Raw genomic sequence first — 18,543 nt, 5'->3', positions numbered from 1 at the left:
ACTGGTCATATTAAGCATAATTCATCATATCATATTATTTCAAAGATCAACTTGTTTCCATCATCTTGCATTCAAAATGTCATGACTTTTGCCCACCTCTAAAGCATCTTCTGATTTTTGATTGCATCATCATGCACCACAGGGAGGAGAAGAAAATATTAAACATCTCACCTTACATCCCATACGCCAGGGTACACAAGGTACACAAGTATAATGCATAATGATTTTCAATTTGTGCTGACTTTAAATAAAGTTCAATCAAGCTAGGCCTACTCAGTTCAAACGAAGAATCTGTCTGATTTGATGTGTACTGGGAAATTGAGGTAGTTTGATGTTTTTTTTCAAGGTGTTGTTGTATAGTGTCCTTTTTTATGCTGTGCTTTGTTGGGGGTGGAATAATCTCAGTGAATGCCAGGACAAATAAATCGATTGGAAAAGCTGGTGTTGCTATTGGCTTAACTTTAAACTGTTTAGAGGGCATATTGGAGAAGAGAACAAAGGCAAAACTGCATACATGCCTGGGGTTAGAACCTCATCCACTACACAGTGAGTTCACTGAGTGAGAAAATGTTGATGATATATTGTTCAAAAGAAAGAGGAGGTATTTGTTCCTTCAGTGGTCAACAGCTTTTTAGATGTTTGTGATTTTTTTTATTGGGGTGCTTTTCTACTGATAATTGGTGTCATGAATGGTCATATTATGATCTGCCTGTTTTGTATAGTCTGTATTGTTTTATATTTTAGTAATTCTGGATCTGATGGTCAGTGGCTTATGATTTTCCCTTAAAGCGATTAATAGATTTCTGTCTATCTGTCTAATTTTCTATGTAACATTTCACCCAACACATTTTTTCAGTGGTTACAGATACTTTTTAGAAATAAGGTCTTGCTGAGATTTCACTGTGTTTAGTGAATAACCCAACAAATATAATATCGGATATTGGGCTGTTATCACTCTCATTTACTCGTACTCATGAAAATTCACTGATACCAGCATTCCGATACCTGCTGTGTTGTAAGCCGAGTGTACACTGCTGCGCTAATGAAAAAAGTGAGTGAGACTGTGCTCACGCAGAGAAGAGTTACTGACTCCGCCACAGTCGGACACAAAGTTACTGGTCACTTTAAACATTCCGCCTTGGCAGATATCCACCAGGAATACACTGTGTGCCCATTTTTAAACGCACACACAGGCAGAATCACAGCTGCTTCCCCAATACGGTTGGAGATACGCAGGTCAACTAAATGGAGGAGAACAAAGTTGTCAATTTCTACCAGATTCCCACTATGCAGACTGTACTCTGTTTGACTGAATACAATTGTGAGGTATGAAATTGAAATTATATTGACTTGTATTGACTCCACACACCCCGTCTCGTCTACAGGCTTTTTATTTTATTGCTCTGTTTTAAACATTAGGTTATGAAAAGGTACAAACGCATATTTTCACCTGGAAAAACTTATTTAAGGTACACAACTGGACCTTAAAACTGTTGTACCTTTGAGGGAACATTTACATTGTTTGTACCTTGATGAACAAAAAATGTACCTGCATAGCACCTTTATTTCTAACAGAGTACTGTCCTACCATGGTCGCTGCCTGCTTTAGCTTCAGTGTTAGCTGCTCAGTTTCTCTTTGCTCTGTCCTCAGCGCAGCAGGTTATTTTGAATGAAACAGCTTTGCTTGAGTTGTCTGCAGTGGCTGCGTTTCACGTATAAATATTAGGCTTTTTCTGTACACGATGGTCTATTCAAATGTACAACACGAGTCACCAAAGAACAAGATTTCTAAAATCACACAGTGAATATCTGTCTTTAGAGGACATTCAACTACAGCTCAGTCAGCCAAACAAAATAAATCCCAACAAGACACAAAACTCAAAATGTGAGCTTTTTAGATGCTTTAGCATCTGATGTGATTCCTGCTGTCACTGTGTTACAGAGACTGTTGTTGAAAGAGAGAGGCGAGGAGCAAAACTATGACTTGTACTTTACTTACAGCTTACAGAAGCGCTTTTCTGCCCACTCTTCTCCACTGCAGCACTACCCCATCAAACGTAACTAATGCAGCATAGTTAACTAATGCACTTCATTTAAAGTCAGCTAGATTTTAATGATCTAACTGTTAAGGCACATTGCACTCATTTACACTAACACATACTTAATTCTAATTAGATTACTCAGTGTGGTATCGGACTCTGTGTCATCCAGTACTAAAAACTCACTGCTGTACTCGTACTCGGTCTGAAAAAAATGGTATCAGTGTATCCCTCGTAATAAGGTTGATGATTTTGTTACATTAATACTTTTTAAAGTGTAGTTTCAGATTTATTAACTAGGATTTAGACTTGTCATTCTAGTGTAACATATTGCTTTTTTCTCTATTGTAGTTAGGTAACTTAGTTAAAGAATGCAAGGCATTGCATAAGATATGCAAATTTACATGCATTTGTGTGTAACAGTCTCTCCTTAACCCTGTTGTATCCAACATATTGTCAGCAATACATCCAGAGGTTTTGACTTTGTCCATTTTAACACATTAAAATCTGCCTCCACAGTAGTTACGATGTGTGCATGCCCATGCTAGGCACAGTAACATGAATCAGCATGTGGTATTGAAGAGTTTTGTGTCATCATGTTTTATATCACTACATAAAAGAATCACAGTGCTTCCTTTATTGTTGGATGGGATAGTTTTGAGTGTGCACTTACATTCAGAACAGAATTCAGATTGCTAAGAGCCTATTATTGATTTGTTTTGTCTGACAAATCAATATCTGCCTTTGTTACTCCTTTACAAATCAAAACAAATGTGACAACAGCACTGCAGAGCCCTATTACCAAACAAGAAGAGTAGATTAAAGGCAGATTTTTTTGACCGTACCATTAAAGAATTAACAGCTGTTCTATTTCATAATACAATTATATGTATATAAAAAAAAATTATATATATATGAGACTTGTGGATGACTGTGGCTGTCTTAGGTTCCATGGTACAACATGTCTCATGGTTCTCATGGTTATTGGTCATTTTGGAAAGTCCCCATAAAGCAGTGTCACTGTCATATCATCATGTCTGTCAATGCCACAAGTTCAGATCACCCTCTGAATGAGTGTCACATCTTATTCTAAAAGGAGATGAGTGGGGCCTGTGGCCAAGATATCATCTCCCCCATACTTCCTCTTGCTTTCTTTCTCTCACTCACTCTGTTCAGTGACCCTGAATTCTATGATAGCCCCTTCCAGTCTGCCAGCTCCGTCTCTCTGCGTTCTTAGCCAAGCATGTTTTTGTTTTGGCTTGTTCTTTGTACATGCTCTGGGTAGAGGTAGTTTATCTCATCATGAATAAGCAAGAAGAGCGTTAGCCCTCGGCTGTTTTTGACTTTACACATCGTCGCTGTGAGTCAATGAAGGTGTCTGTCTTCATTACATCGGCTACTCTTCATTCACTCGTGCATGTACTGACAACACTCCGGATTACTGGCTCTGGCTCTCCTGCCATCACAGAGAGATTCTGCATTTCACAAGTGAGGCAAGTTTGGCCTAGCCAGAGTCAGATGATTTTACTGATGGTCTTTCTTTTCTGCGTGTAAGTCAAAACATAACTAAATATGTTTTCTGATCTGGGAGAGGAATCTGCCAGAAGTTTGACACTGTGTTGATCTTGAGGAAGAAAACACAAGTGTTGATTCATTCTGTGTCCCTAGAAAACGTAGAAAAAATGATTCAGTTGGCAGGTATTGAACTAATACACTAGAGTCGAGTGAGGGGTATAACACTAGGTTGGATAGACTGTTGTAGTGTGGAAATGTATGCTTGTTTATAATTATTGATGAGTGAACTCTTCATAATATTGCTAGATTTTCTTGCTTTTTTGCAGTATTAGGAGTAACCTTGTGCTGAATATTTATATTATTGAATGTCACGATCATTAAAAGTGAGTATGTAATTTATTGTTCCTTCTTTTACTCTTTCACGTGCCACATAATTTTATATTGCTTTACTTTTATTGAACCATTCCATTTGTTCAGTTATTCTTTTCAATGGCTGGTAAAATGTATACAATAGAGGCTGTACACACAGAACACTGGCAACTCAATAATTTCACACATACATACATTGAACGCTACTTGGAAAGAACATAGCACAGTTTCAGTCTGGCAAATAATGCTAGGATACATGCAAATGACACCTCTCCCTTTTTAGCTCATTGAGCTGGATGATGTATAGTATTTCCACTATTTGTTTTGTTGTTTTTTTTTCCACAGACAGCATATAACAAACACTGTTTATGTTTAGTGTTTCTCCATGTTCATTTGGTTGGAAACCAAAGTATTGCCAAACTACTACATTATAAATTGTTAAGTAATATTATAAAATACTAGAAGGCAAATGCAGGCTATAGCATAAGGCTCTGTAACACTCACATGTGGTACTTTGTCACTGAATGTGAGTCATGATTGTTTATTGTGAGAATTCTGAAGACAATAATCCTTTGTCTAAATTACATTATTGCCCAAGCTTATTAGGAACTATATATTATTATTTCATCCATTATAGCAATGAATGACAGTTGTTCACTGTGAAAGAAAAGCACATTACACTTTATTAGAATAATCATAACTTCATTCATGATATGACTTATAGTGTCATGCCATAGCCAAAACAATGTGAGAAAATTCACCATAGATATTCCTTATATTCCTTCTCCTGGAATCCACCCTACAGAACATATCTATGGCTGTCACTGTGTTCTGCTTTCTGCCGCATCATCACATCAGGAAAAAATGAGATTAGGATTGGAACGTGACTCACATGCTCGAGGCACGCAGTGAACTGAATTTGCCAGGGAGCGCGGAGGACAGCTGCGTTTGGGAACACTGTGTCTATATCATATTTAATCAGCACGAGATTTGTTGTGTTGCTACAGTTGACAGTGTTGTTGCAAGAACCGACCCTGAATCTGATATTCAGGATGTAAGTTTAGTAACTCTTAATAAGTATGTAAACCATCCTATTGTGTTTGGATCAGTATGGTGACATTTATCTGCTTCTGTCGGGAAGATTTCGGTTTGTCTTATTATGAGTGTAAAAATGGAATCATTTGAATCACTTTTTTGGAATGTAAACATGGCATAACGTAATAAAGTTTGTGCTTATTGTTGACCAACATAAAATTCTTAGACTGTTTTCAAAAGTAATAATCTGGGGAAAAAGCATGAAGTATTGTTTGATATTGTTTATATTCCACTACTGCGTAATTTCTTTAGTTCAGTGCATTTAGTTGAAAACAATTGTGAATCACACCAAAATAATCAAATTGCGGATAAATGCATTGAATCTTTTCCTAAGGAATCCAAATCGAATCGAATTGAGGTAAGAGATTTCCTCCCCTGCCTACATTTTCCAGTAGTTTCCATGTCTGTGTTATTATGTAATGTCATGTTGAGTAGGCCCGTGAAGCCAGTGGGCAGTCTGCAAACCTCAGAGTGCTGACGGAGCACTGCAAGTACTGCTCTGCGCCCGGTATCCTGGGACTGACCCTGTTCAGGTTTGTAGCTCAAAGGTACTTGGCTAGGATAGGACACAGTAATGAGGCATGTGCCACTAAACACTGTGCTTTTCTTTGTAAAGCAGAGAATGGAGACAAATCAGGTGCCCACTGGGACAACTTACTGGTGTCATATATACAGCTAGAGACTGACACTGGCATAACTGTTAATACATCAGCCGCAAATTACCATTAACTATAATTGTCTTGACATTCATGTATGGCATTAATTAGAGGGACCCGCTCGTGGCCCATGCTCATCATTGATTTATATAGTGCCTGTTCACTGCCCTCTCATTTGCATGAAAAAAGGTTGTGGTTCCTGGATAATGATGTATTCAGTTGTGATCATTTATACATTTTCGTTCTTTTACTGGTCTGTCTGATGTATTATTGCTTTGTACTCGTCGTGTTAATACACACCAGCCGTCGCTTTATGGTGTGTCCTACCATGGCGAGTGTAGGAGAGTGGGTAATTGGTCCCGAGAGGCAGGGTGGCTGCATAGTACATGTGCTACCTTGAGATGAAATCACTGCCTTTTGTTGTGCTTCAAAGAGGAGCGTGTAGGAGAATGACAGGCCATGGCAGTTTATTACAGAATGCAGGAGCAACAAAGAGAAGGACTGGTGACTGCTCTTCAATGACTGAGGTGAAAACTTGTAATGAAATTACCACATGTACATTAGCAGTGCGCAATAAGATATCATTATTAAGATCATTTTTGTAATTGTGACAATATGCTGTAGTGGGTGTTTTGTGGATATTGTACATACTTAAAGAACGCTGACCAACTGCATGTTTAATTAAAAGGAGAGCATGATTGTTTAATTGCATTTAGTGCAGCGCAATATGTAAAATGCTGAATAAAAATCATTGTACCCAGTACCAGTACCAGTTTTTGATGGCAGTTCTTAAATTTGCCTCTACTAGTGCATTGTGTCTGTATGTTCGAATATTGTGATATCTATCATGTATTGTGAAAATCTCTCGAAGTATTGTGAGATGATGCTTTTGCCATATCGCCCACCCTTAACATACATGTGCTGGAGAAATACAGTGTTGCAGTAGAACCACCAATCATTGTGTTACTGAATATACTGCATACTCTGGAAAATACACTGTAAATGTTGCTTCACTGTATGCCATAGGATTTTTAGAGGCTCTGTTGGGGGCATTAGTGAGCTAACAGACCCCACTAAGTGATGCTAATGGACATCGCCCTGACTAAGGGCTTCTCATTAAAACTAATGGAGTTTGAGGCATCCAGGCCTTTCATGAAGGCCAAATGCAAATGGATGCTCTCTCAGTCATCTGCCATTCAAATATGTCACGGAGCCTTCCAGAAGGTTAGAAACGTGGCTCCCAGGAGGAGCTCAGTGTTAGATATGTGAGTACCTGAGCTCTGGATAGAATGGTTGCTTTCTGGAATTGTTGTGTTTGTCAGAAAGAGGTGAAATGTTTTGTCCTCGTTGATCCTCTTTTCTATTGTAGCCCTTTGGCCCAGATTCACTCCAAAACCTTTGTAGAGTAAGCTTTGCCACTGTCGCTATTGGCTTGCTCATGGGGGCTTTGACTGCTTTGTGGCAACGCCTGTTGTAAAAGTGCTGTATAAATCAACTTTGACTTTAAAATATTACAAATTATACCAAATATTGAGTGTCACGTTAAACATTCATCAAAGTTTAAATAATAAAAAATAGAAATGAAATACGTTGAACAGGCCTGTCTGAGAGCTGTCTGGGCGTGGCTTAATATTCCCAACACATCCCACAGTCTAACAGTCCCAGCCTGCTATATGACTGAAGCATAACTAAACACAACAGCACAAGTGGGAGAAATGAAAGGAAGGTATATACAGGTGGTATTGTAGACCCCACTGTGTTCACAGCTCAATAAAAACATCTTTTACCTTTTATATGATGACATCTTAAAGAAGGTAAGTTTCCTAGTCACTTTACCTCTAGAAGTGCTTACAAAGAATGCATGCATATAGAATACTGGCATGGCTGATTGGATGGACAGGCGGGTGAATGAATGAACAAATAAATGAATGAACAGACAAAATACCGTCATGACCAGTTGCTCGAATGACTGAACCACCAATAGGCAGACAGACAGATGAGCTAGCTTGATAGCTCAGTTATGCTTGGTTGTTAGCTTTCACTTGCTCAGTTTTTCTGGCTGAATAGAGAGATACTGGGAGAACACAGTTTTTTAAAGAGACAGGCCACGTCAGCCTTGTGATGGATGAGGGTACTGCTTACTTAAGCGCTGCCCAAGATTAGGACTGCCCAGTTTACATCAAAAGAAGAGAATGTTGGTGAAATGCAGTGGTCATTTATTTGGGCATCAGAAAGTAATTCACAGGACAAACTTTGTACATGCATACTGTGTTCCCATAAGAGCATAACTGACCTACTTACTTGGATTTAGATTATTTTTTATGAAGCTGTTGCTAGCACTGCAATACACAACTCTTAGGTTGTCCCAGATGAGCCAGAGAGAAACCAACTTTTAACAAATGTTTTGCTTTTTTTTTCCTTTCCACACCACAGCAGACATGGCCTTTTGGTTTGGGTCCATCTGGGTCCTTCTTTTGGATCAGTTAAACAAACATTGCTGGAGCCTTAGTGATGAACTCATACATCACCATTGAGAGTGGCTACATTGGGATGCTAATTCTAATGACTTTTAGCTGGAGATGTCAGCAGCCAATAGCTAGTGTTTTCTTCATTGTCCTGTATTTGGACCTCTCCACAGGCTGCTTTGCCTGGGCCAGTGAGACAGAAAACAGGGTTGGCTGGATTGTCTTGTTTTCCTTATCTTGTTAACTTGGTCTGATCCGTAGGAGGATCTACTCTGGGTTTAAGGAGTGTCAAACATTACATTTTGATTTTTAATTCCCTGTGGAACGTTGTGCTTGAAGGAAGTGTGAGCCAAATGTTTTGTCACATCCAACAGTCAAGTCAGAGTAAATAACTCAACTCTGAGAATTTGAGGAGTGTCTATGATTTTATTGAGTCATTGCCTTTTTGACATCCCACACACACATGCCTTGCTGTGATGCAAGAGCTCTCAACTCCTCCTGACCTGAAATAGCATATCAGATCTGCACATATACAGTGTCTCTGCCCTGCACTACTTCAACCTTTGCGTCTTACACTGGCACAGGCTCTAGTCACGGACGATTGTCTGGCTGAATTATTGTATATTATACATCCTTTCTTTGTTTTTTTATTTATTTTTAATATATAAAATTTTATATTAATTACATTTTTATTTTTAATGTATTGTTTAGTAATGTTAAATAAATTAGTGAATTCACTCATTTTAATTCTTGTTTATTTTTTAAGAAAGAAAGTTGTGCTACTGTTTTGCTGGGGCTTTTTATTGTAATACATACTCGTGACCATGTCTTCAAGCATTGTAACTTCATAATTTTGCCATATCGTGTGTCCTTAGTGTAGAACTAGTGTATTGCATTGGTATTAATTACCACTGCACAGCTCTGAATGGCTACTGTGTAACCCAGGCACTTGTCTGTGCCTTTTACCTTCAAAAAGTAAATACTTGAGACAGAATCTGAGGTAGGCATCATTAACATGATGTCTGACCGGTTTCCAGCATGGCTTTCTGCCCATTTATTCTTGGAATATGGAAGTGGTGGCCATTGTGTTAAGCTGATGAAAAGATACACCTAGATCTGATTTTTGGCGTTTCCCTTCCAAACCGGTCCTTTAATCAGATTGGCATCGTTAACATGAGTTATCAGGATTTGTTTAGATCGCAAGAACATAAGCAGAGGCTCCAGATGGGACTGTAATTCTCTTTTCAAACTAGATCATGCTTTTGCCTCATCCTAGCAAAATACATTTTATGACACACTCAGCAACCATACATTAGTAAGAATTCATGAAAACAACCTTCTGCACATTTTGTGTATTTTGGTGCTTAGGGTTTTTGAAAAGTAATTTGTTTACAGATGGGACTGCTGGTTTATCAGTTCTATTAATAACTAAGTAAGTCATGGATTACTTTGCTGATTAAAAAAGGCCACACAATAAAATGAAACTGCAGTACGTTAAATGTATATACCTCATTTAAAGGCATTCATAATAGTGAAAAGAGTGAAATTCTGTGCACGCATAAGATTGTGTTTAAACAATGATGGGAAAAATGTGCCAAAATGAAAAGTAAAAGATCCCTTACTTCATCAAAATACTGCATGGTGGAAAGCAGTATAGCTGTGCAGTGTTACAATTTTAAGGTGGATTGTATTCAGTTCTGATATGAATTCAGTATTTTGTTTTTAATGTATATCCTCATGCATTGTTTTCAGTAAAGAGGTCAAGCAATGTGAAAACAATGTAAGAGTGATTTTGCTTTTCAATTACATGCATGCATTCTGCACATCACTGTGGAAAAGTTATATCTCCGGTGCATAGCATTTAATCTTTTTTCCACCATAGTGACTGTATTTCAGTTTGGCACAAATACCTCTTCATAGTTTTTTCCACTGCACAAAGTACCGGCATGAAAAACTGGTACTGTACTTTTTAAATTCAGTCCAGTTCCGATGGTTCTAGTTTTAAGGTTTTTGGTGCCTCCTCATAATTGGTATTAACAGGACCTAATGGTACTCAAGGGTGTTCTCCTCTGTCTTTGATAACAAATTGCAGCTAAAGCCAACAACAATTTAGCGAATTATTTGCTCTCCCAGGTGAGGATAAAGTCACCAAGCACTGTTAAATGATCAATAAGACAAGAATATAAGATGGATGGCATGTTGAGGTGTTGATTTTTAGAGTTATTACTGTGGAAGGAGTTCACTAAGGTGCCATAAGCTAGTGTTTTTCTTTATTTTCACACTCAACAGAGAAAAATATAAGCTTTGTTGGTTCCCGTTTTTGACTCTGTAGTGGAAAAACATCCTATGTGACAAAAAATATATATACTTGAGTATGCATCATGTTTACTTTCTGTAATAGAATAGAATTTAATTAAATGACAGTAGTATTTAATACAGAATACAGTTCTATGCAGTTATGCAATGAGTTTGAATATCCCTGGTTAAATTACATGTTTTGTTGATTTACCACCACCTCTAGAGAAAACAAACTTATATAATATATACTTCAGTTTTTATTGAATGATTTCTGCTTATTTGCTGTGCCACATTAGTTTTTTTCACCATTATGTTCAATCAGTGATGTTTCTTTTGTTGAGTAATTGGGTTTCATTGAGCAACTGTGACAGCCCTAGTTACACATTTCATTAACAATATTTAAGTATCATTGTTAAAGCAGGACTGTAATGCACAGACTTGGGAACAGGCTGGGGATTATATGCAGTGAACAAGCTGTATGTTTGTGATTGAATGCTCACGTGAGTACATGCGTGTGTGTGAGATCGATAGTTCAGTATGGACTGGGCCAGTCGCCCGGGGAACTGGTAATTTAATCTCTGAGATGGCCTCCTGCTCTCAGTCTGCATACTCTCTCCCTCTCTCTCTGTCTCTCACTCCCTATTCTGATTCCCTTCCTCTGGCCATTGTGCTTGTGTTTCAGCTTTGGGTTGGACTGTATGGCCTTCTGTGTTCAGTGGTTCTCAAGTATCTGCCATCAGTGCTGGTAGAATGTAGGTCTGTGCTGGTGCGTATGTACTATTTTTGCTCACTGGCTGTTCCATGTGTGTCACATTATACTGTGTGTGTGCAACAGTGTGTACTAGAGAGATGTTCTGATGTGAACCTTATTGTATGTGTGAGTGAAATGATGTGAATATCTGTGTGCATAGCTAATGGGGGTGGGCTGCCTTTGTACTGTGCGTGCATTTAAATCTACATGTGTATCACACATGTATCTACACTGAAGAAAGACTGCTTGATTCAAATGTGTACATGATTTCCACAAGAGTAAAATATACCACATCAACACAGTGTGTCTTTTGGTTTCTTAGTTTTGGCAATGATATATTTTATTCATGGGGATATAGTGGCGAACTATGACTGTTAGAGCTAGGTCATCAGTTTAGGCCATAAATGTTAAAACTCGGTCAAGAACTCAGGGACAAAAAAACACCTCTACTAATGCTCCCTAATGCGAAGTTCCGCTAGCACCTCTGCAGGATTCTAGTAGTATGTTAAGCTACTAAGCTTGCTAACAACGATTCACATGAAGATTCTTGGCTGTTCTAGATTAACCCTTTCACAAGTATTGGCCTAGATTGGCCTCTAAGGTCATTTTTCTCACAAAATTGATCCACCCATTGGAAATCAAGACCTGATGGGTTGATTGCATCGTCAGTTCTTAACTATGTTAGTGGTTAATTTCACACGTTACACCTTCAGTTCAGCTCCTGAAGTCCTAACCAATGGGAGAGCTAGCTTGGTTGTATCAACCTCAGTATCACAGAGAAATTTAAATAATTCAAGAGTTTAACCCTTTTGTTTTTAACCAAAGCATAACAATGAAATTAAAGTATTGCTACAGCACTTGTAGAGAATACAAACATAGTTGTTATATTAAATGAAAATGATCTAAAAATTACAGGCACGTCATTTTTTTATTTCACAGAAATCGCCCAGAAGGGCTTGAGGGTTCTCCACAGTGTGGAAATTATGTACATGTTTGAATTACGTAAATTCACTGCATTAAGTTTTCAGTGTAATGCCTCTCTTTATGATTGTCTGTTTATTTATTTATGTAATATGTGTTTATTGCTATGTTCATTGATCGATGGAGGTGTTAATGGGCAGAATGACCCATGCAGTGAGAGAGTATTCTAAACACTTGCCCCTGCCCCCTGATGTGTATCTGCTCCTATGAACACACAGCTTTATTAGAATATTGTGTAGCCATGCGGCAAAGTAAGCCCCCCACCATGATTAATGTGGCAGAGCTCGGTGCAGACTACATCAACACAGCTCTGCTGGAGACCGCTCGCCTCTTTGTTGAAGAGATGCAGCTGCATCCTATCTCACCATACACACTGTCACAGAAGCGTAACAGTAGGATGGAGGTTGGAGGATTTTTTTTGCGAGCATGCGTCCCGTCGGCTGCTGCAATGAGTGTGATAGTGTGTTAGCAGGACCTGTTTTACTCGCTCTCTGCTTCAATGCAGCACTGTTTATTTCATTTCGAGGTAATGGGGTCAGGAGTGTGTGTATGTGTGTGCTGTGAATTTTCAGGGTGGAACTCCTGTTGTATCCCCAGGCAGACACACATGTGTGTCTGCTCTCATTGGTCAATTACAGGGAGTGTGTTTGGCTGTGCGTCTGTGTCATTGTTTCCTGGGTAACAGATTCCCTCTGACACTGACTAACTGGAGGGTGTGATGTAAGCTTGCTGTGTCTTGAGACCTTTAATGTTTTTTTCAGGAAAATCAAGTAAAGCAACTAAAAATCAGTTAAAACAAACAAACAAACAAAAAAAAGATTCTAAAACAATATTGGAGGCTCGAGTAGTTTTACTGTATAAATTCCCCAAATTAGCACAAAGAGCTCTGCACACAGTACAGCTGCATTAGAAGTCTCCACAATTCACATTGTTAGTTTTGCATTTGCATGATGTCACTATGCATTATTACACTAGTAGTACCTCTCAAGGTAAAACGAATCTAGTTTGAAAAGGTTCATCACAGTACTTTGTTTCAAGGATGTGCATAACAAATCTGTTTTTGTTTTGTTGTGGTGTTTTTTTTCTGCCGTGTTAGGGTCTACACTTTCAAATCAAGCAAAAATTTGGACAGAAAAATAACAGTCATTCAAAAAACAGTAAGTAAATCAAAAGGCTGTGAGGGTCTTCAGTTGCATAGAAAAAAGGTTTAGTTTATTTGTAATCATGATTACAATATATTATTTTGGTGCTCAACATAGGATAGAAATATCTGCTGTACAGTAAAGACATTTTCAGTGAATTTTCGCTGAATCTGAAGGGCAAAAGCGGCATGCACTCTTCAGGCTTGCTTTGGAAAAGGCTGTGACTCCGGCTATATTTGTACCACTTCTTTTCTCTTTTCTTCATTGTTTTGTACCACTTATATTACTTTTCCTAACTACAGCTGCCAAACTTTGCATCTACAAGCTACCTTCCCTACCTCGCTGCCTCTCTTCCTCTCTCTTAAGGCCGTTATACACTGAACATGAATTTTGCCAAATTGTTTGTGACATGAATAAAAGACGAGCAGAATGTCTATGAGAAGGTCTCACGAAGCTGGCACCTCATTTATAGGCACTAAAACTCTTTCACTTGCAGCTCCGTAACTCTGTTTGTGCTGATTTTGGAGATGCAGCTCTACATGAGACAAAGCACAAAAACAAACAGACCAAATGTCTTCAAGTGCAAATAAGACCTCCTTTGCTTCTCACAGAATGAGCAAACGGTGACACTGGACTACTCTCTGTTTTGTAAAAGTGCAAGCATCATTATATCATTATACACGTGCTCAAATTCATTTATTGTCATCCGAATAAATCGCACAAATAAATCGTGTTTAGTGTATAAACGTCTCTCTCGGGCTCCCGAGTGGCGCAACCGTCTAAGCGTTGGCCCTATCATCAGGAGATCGCGAGTTCGATCCCTGGTGATGCTACAGCCATCCGTAGCCGGGAGTCCAGGAGAGCACAACTGGCCTCGCTCTCTCTGGGTGGGTAGGATGGCCCCTCCCTCTCCCCCCATCACTTAACGCGATGCTAGTCAGCGCAGGCGTCTGTTAGCTGACGTAACAGATCTGGCGGTTGGCGCTTTCCTCCGAGCGCGTTCGGCTGTCCAGTGACGTTGCGTGAGCGGCAGGTCGAAAAGATGCGGTGGCTGCTTTCACAGGTCTCGGAGGAAGCCTGTGTTAGCCTTCACCCTCCTATATATTATATAAGTGTGATTAGGGGGAGTCCTAACTAGCGGGTAGAATTGGAAACGACTAAATTGGGGAGAAAATTGGGTAAAAATCCTAAGTAAATAAATAAATGCCTTTCTCTCTGAGTCAGTGTTGGGGTGGATGGATGTGTAATTACCTCCTTTGTGTCCTGCTCTCTTCCCTCTCTCAAAGCTCGGCCCATTATACTCTACACTGGGAAGAGAGCACTTAGGGAATCGCAGCAAGCCTGTGCTGTTTCCCGCTCTCAGTAGAGCAATTATCAGGCTGGCTTGCAAAGCATATCTCTTAACTTGAATTACCTTTAATAATGGATTCCTGTCCAAAATAGTCAGATCAGGATAGGTGATTACCCGTCTCGTATTTGTGCCTCAGATATGGTTTCATTGTTCAGATTTAGAAATAAAGCTTTGCTTAATTGGTTCTGAACATGGTGTGGGCTGCTGTTGAATACGAGAATAATTACTGAAATATTTAAAAAGTAATATTTGTGTTACTGGTAGTTCTATCATTGTAAAATGAGATATGCTTAGGAGCTGAAAATGCCACTTTTACAGTGAAAATGCTAACACAGTCATGTGCAAAAGTTTGGGTGCCCCAGTCAAACTATGTGTTTTGTTGATTTTCTATGTGAAATAAAAGTACACGTCCACTACAGGAAACACACTTTAATGCACATTTACTGTTTATTTGCTTAAAGTAAGATGTTCTAAAAAAGTAAAGCAAACAATGTGGCCTGAGCAATAGTTAAGGCACACGTTATATGCTAAACTCAGCAAATAAACAGAAATTGTGCTCTAAAATTTGCTTTTAATATTTTGGTTTGTTTCTTCTTCACTTAGAAAATCAACAAAATGTAATTTAACCAAGGTTGTTCAAACTTTTACGTACAACTGTATATTGTACAATAATGGACAACGCATTTTGGAAAGCACTGCATCTTTTTTTCCATAACAGTAAGGCAGGTGTGTGGAAAAGGCTGGTAGTGTGCTAAAGTCGGTTAAAGCAGAGCACCATGGGGATTGGTGAGTGCTTAATTAGAACTATATTGTCTGCAGGAACCACACAGCTGGGGTCTATGTGGGCTAATTTAAGCAGAACAGATCTGAGAGCAACACCTGACCCAGAGTCAACCTCTCACATCACTGGAGAGAATTCCCCTTTTGCAAGCTGAGCTTCATGCTTTATGACTCACTTCTCGTTATTGTCTACACTAGTTTTATCATAGCTGGCTGCAGTGAAGTTGAGGAAGTGTTGTTTATGCCATCTACTGGATGTTAATCTGCTCCATTACTTGTTCTTTTCATCTTCAGGCATTGCCTGCTTTGCTTTGCCGTGTTGTCTGTGGTGATGCATTTGAAGGCCTGCATACTTCATTATAAGTGAGAAAGCTCACAAGAAGTAAGACACACATTGATAGTCATATGACAGGAAACTGTCCAGAATGATGTCAGAATCTTATGACCTCAGATGTGATGGGGGATGATGTGCATGACCCTCAAAGAAGGTGTGGAAAAAGCCCAACTGTGTCTGGTTAGGCTTAGAGCTTGATAGCAATGTTATCAAGCAAGGACTTTGTTTTACCCTTCAGTAACAGGTCCCTCAGAGACGCGAGAGACTGAAGAAGTGCATAATGCATCAGACAGAAACAAGCTGAACGATGCAGATAGGAGTGTCACACATAGATTGGTCTTTGAAATGTCAGCGTGTTTCATAAGGGAGCAGTGCAAGGCCACTGCCCACACTGACAGTGTTTGAAGACAGTCTGCACCAGGTTTGTATTATTGATGAGGAGGGATAAGCTCTAATCCCAGAGGCAGTTTCCACTCCATTAGGGTTCAGAACGGAGTCTCCAGGAGGCCTCGGACCCACCTGAGGGGCACTCGTGCTGCTGCTTATCAAGCAGGCCTGACCTTAGACCTTGAGTTAATTGAGGCCAAACAGATTTCACACAAAGGCAACATCATCCAACCGAGCCTTGAATCCCACCGTTTAACTTGCAAATCGATTTGATGATGAATAGTCAGCATATTATGATCAAATTCAGTTGTCCTTTGTATAAATAACAGTTAAGCTCAGACCGTGCCTTCAACATGGAGGTACTGTGAGGGAAGAATAATTGAGGGAGGGGAGAGAACTTGGAGAACTTGGGCTGTTCTAGGTGGCTTCTGCCTGGAGCTAGAAGGCCACCCCCCTTCTTTTAACTGTGGTATGACTGATTTAGGAATAAGGAGCAGGGAGGAGATGGGATGGTGGTGAGGATTGCAAAAACTTTGTCACGGAAAATGGGGGTAGACAGTAGATGGAAAGACGGTATTTTATAGGGCACTAGATTGGAAGGAGGAGGGTTTTCAAGCATTGTCCTCTCCCAATATTTCAGTTGTTCCATAACTCTATTATGTCATACCGTTGCATACAATTAGCTACGTTAGACTCATAGCTCAAATTATAGCTTCAGACATGGACATCAGACAAGGCTTGGCTGATCGATATGATTTTATGTTAATATCGGACGATATCAGAATCATATCAGTATTAGCAGATATTTGATTTAAAACAAGATCTGCATTAGACTATTAGATTTGGCCGATATTTCCGACTGATATGTGATGGTATATTTATTGTACTCCGAAAGAGCAGAGCGTTTAGCCGATGCCGGGTTATGTTGTTAAAATATCTCTGTTTTATTATTTTACTGCTTTTGTAACCGTATAGAAATAAATGTTAGATAATGCTAATCAAGGTAGATGTAGTCCCAATTTCAACACTTTATAAATGGTTATGTATCTCGACATTGGCAGGTATAGGTGTATGCAAAAATGTGGACACCCCTGGTCAAATTACCTTATTATAACATGATTTGTTAATTTTCCAAGTGAAAATAAGCGTCCTTTACAGAGAACACACTTCTGCACATTTTAATGCACAACTACTGTTTATTTGCTAAATGTAATATATTGGGGGCTTTATATGTTGTTAACCTTTTTTCTCTTTTTTAACAAAACATGTAATTAGATGGAGGGTATTTAAACTTTTGCATGCAACTTTATGTACACGAAAAATATCAGATATCCCTGCTACATTTGGGGGGAGAATTGTGTAAGAATTCCTGGCTGAGCTATCACTTGTTTGTCTGTAGCTGCAGAGAATGCCAATTACAGGTAAACATCTATGTCCTAGATGACTGTCAGGCAAGAGCACATCACAGAGCTCCTGAGTGGCTCCAGGCCTGCAGTGTCATCACTATCTGCGACTCTGTGGATAGCTCCTAGCTCCGCAGAGCTGTCAGAGTGAGCGACATCTGGGTTTGCACTACAGATACTTACAGAGATCACGCTGCTCTAGGCCCAATCTCATTTCACCCCTTACCCCCACCATCACCCTTACCTCTCTGTTTTGCGTGTTCATGTCCAGGGGTACGGTGTCAACAATTTTTGTTGAGATAAAGGGGCTACGGCTACCACTAGCAGCCTTTTTATGAAGCAGTGTTCTTTTTTATTTGAGGGTTGTTCCATTTCGTAAGGGAAACTAACCCTTGTAACTCAGTTCCAAGGTGACACTCGAAAACAAGGGGTAGGTGTAAAAATAAGAAATAGGGTTGGGCCTTAGTCTCAGTGTAGTATTGGTACATTGTTGAAGACTAACATGTATAGTAGTAGGTCTGTGTTACCTAGTAGATCACAATGCGTGTGTGTGCGTGAGCATGAGTCTTCTAACCATTAGTGCTGGTTTGGTCCTCAGGGGAGAGAAAGTGCAGAGACGGTTATCTTCACAATAATGAGCACTCTCTCTTTCTTTCTCTCCCCCTCCCTCTCACTGCGGCTCATCTTTCATACTTTTTTTGCACATTTGCATTTTCATATCCACATTAGCAGATCCTGTTTCTCTCCTGTAAGTCTCAGTGAGCAGTGTTGACTCTGCCCTAGTTCAGTATGCTTAAAGCATGTCTCTCCACTGAAAAAAAACACTGCGTTTGTCAGAGTGTGATTGCCACTGACTCGTCAGACTCACAGATCACTCATGAACATTTGATGTTGGTCAGCATGCTCTCAGCACACTTATAGATTGCAGTGATTTGAATGCTCTTTCGCTGAGTAGCATTGTAGAACAAGAAAAGCTT

At 39.4% G+C, this 18,543-nt stretch overlaps 1 protein-coding gene across 2 annotated transcripts in view; it reads left to right on the top strand.

The window, feature by feature from the left end:
* si:ch211-276f18.2 (glucose-fructose oxidoreductase domain-containing protein 1) overlaps window positions 1-18,543 on the top strand; it is a 44,218-nt gene that overhangs the window by 13,470 nt on the left and 12,205 nt on the right. Inside the window, exon 1 of one of the 2 annotated variants that reach the window (XM_036589277.1) lies at window positions 7,117-7,488. The exons of the other annotated variant lie outside the window; for it this stretch is intronic. The gene's annotated coding sequence lies outside the window, so the exon portion shown is untranslated. Of the gene's footprint in view, window positions 1-7,116; window positions 7,489-18,543 lie in introns of those variants that run through there. 2 annotated transcript variants of the gene reach the window in all.

Source organism: Colossoma macropomum, unplaced genomic scaffold, assembly GCF_904425465.1.
Source record: "Colossoma macropomum unplaced genomic scaffold, Colossoma_macropomum, whole genome shotgun sequence".
Taxonomy (NCBI): Eukaryota; Metazoa; Chordata; class Actinopteri; order Characiformes; family Serrasalmidae; genus Colossoma; species Colossoma macropomum.
Note: the sequence above shows the minus strand (reverse complement) of the source record. Positions and strands in the feature narration are given on the sequence as shown.